Raw genomic sequence first — 1,713 nt, 5'->3', positions numbered from 1 at the left:
TGTTCACATCTTATACCTTAGAGCTGCTGTCTGGGTGGCAGTAGCACTGCTGCCCAGAAAAGGGAGGAATGTGTCACTGCTTGCTTGTCCTGCTGATACCAGTCTTTTACTCCTTGGAGAGACAGTAGAAAGTATTCTCTGCTTGGGAGAACAGCCCAGGAAAATAGAGATCGTGTTTGTCTGTCATAGGCACTTAACACTTCAGTGTCTAAATATCTTTCTCAACTTTGACTGGAGTTGCTTCCCCCCCTCAGGAATGTTAGGTGGGATACATTATTGGTATTGTTAAAAACCCCTCACATTTTGCTTATAACATCTGGCTGGTGTTACACTCTAACCTCTCAATGTAGCAAGTAATAAATTTTTCCTGTTATGACAGTTTAACTTGTAACTTCCTCCTAGAATTGGACAATTCAGTGAATCTTATATTTTAGGATAAGATTCCTCAAGTTTGCCTTAAAGCGTTGTTTTTTCTGTGTGGTGATTTACGTTGTTATAGGATAGGATACATCATGAGTTTACAGAAGTTTGGATGTGAATCCTGGTTTGGTAAGTCTAAGTAACCTCTAAATAAACCAGGAGTTTCAAAAAGATGACTCAGCCCTATTGCTTTACACACTTTTCTCCCTTACCTACTGATTCTGCCTAGGTCCAGGCACCCTGAACAGAATCCTTTTCCACTACAGCAGAGGTAAGAATGAAGGGACATTTCTGTTGATTCAAGATGCAAGAATATCAGGACAAGTCTTTTTTTTACTAGGAGCTTTTTTTTTCTTTTCTTTTTTTTCTCCCACATAGCTTCCAGCTTCTTCTTCAGCAGAAGGATGTCTCCTCCGTTAATTTTGATATTTTGTCTACTGCTTTGCGGACACCCCCACATGACCTTGATGATGTTTTTCTATACCAAAAACTAGTTTTTGTTAAATAGAAATTTTCATCCCTTTCCTAAATAAGCTTTTCTGGAAGAAATGTGAAGAAATGTGAAGAAACAATGAGAGACTGTAGAACATTAAAGGAAAATGAAATATGCAAAGTTTACACATTAATCTACATAAATTCTTCTTCCAACTTGAGAAATAAAGTGATTTTGTTTGATGCAGAGAAGGTGGAGTCTATAATGGTAATTTCTTTAATGGGATTTGCAGACAGTTGGCGTGGGAGGTGTGTCCTCCTCTATACTATCTTCCCAGAGCGCAGTGTCTTTTAGGGCACGTTCCCACATGTTCACTCACCTAAAAGGTGTTTTGCCTGACCTGTTCAGCTGTCTATTTCAAAATTGCTTAGATGTTGCTTTCCAGAGGAATTCAGAGACACATAAGGAGGATGATTACTTCTAAATTCTAGACTTCAGAAACTAAACACTAGAAGCCTAGGACATGGATGCTGTATGAATTTTTCAGTGCTGTATAGGGTCTTTGTGAGGGGTAAGGCTGGTGGTGAGTTACTTCTAAATCAGACACACCTTTGGGTTGGGCTATTTTGGAAACTAAGTACTTGATGAGGCTCAAGGTATGGTCTGCTAAGGACAAGTGATTTTATTTTGTGTTTTCACATGTACTTTGATCAGCTGATGCAGCTGACGGACAGTCTCCTCTGTAAGTAACAGACTGGGGGTGGAGGAGTAGTGACCTGTAGTGAGCCTTCCCTGACTTTTTTCAAAGTGGGAATTGCTGGCTTTCAGGCAGCTAGGTGAGAGAGAAAAAGGGACGTGCT

The sequence above is a fragment of the Fulmarus glacialis genome, unplaced genomic scaffold (genome assembly GCF_000690835.1).
Source record: "Fulmarus glacialis isolate BGI_N327 unplaced genomic scaffold, ASM69083v1 scaffold33124, whole genome shotgun sequence".
Classification (NCBI taxonomy): domain Eukaryota; kingdom Metazoa; phylum Chordata; class Aves; order Procellariiformes; family Procellariidae; genus Fulmarus; species Fulmarus glacialis.
The sequence above is the reverse complement of the archived record's forward strand: the minus strand, read 5'-3'. Positions refer to the sequence as shown.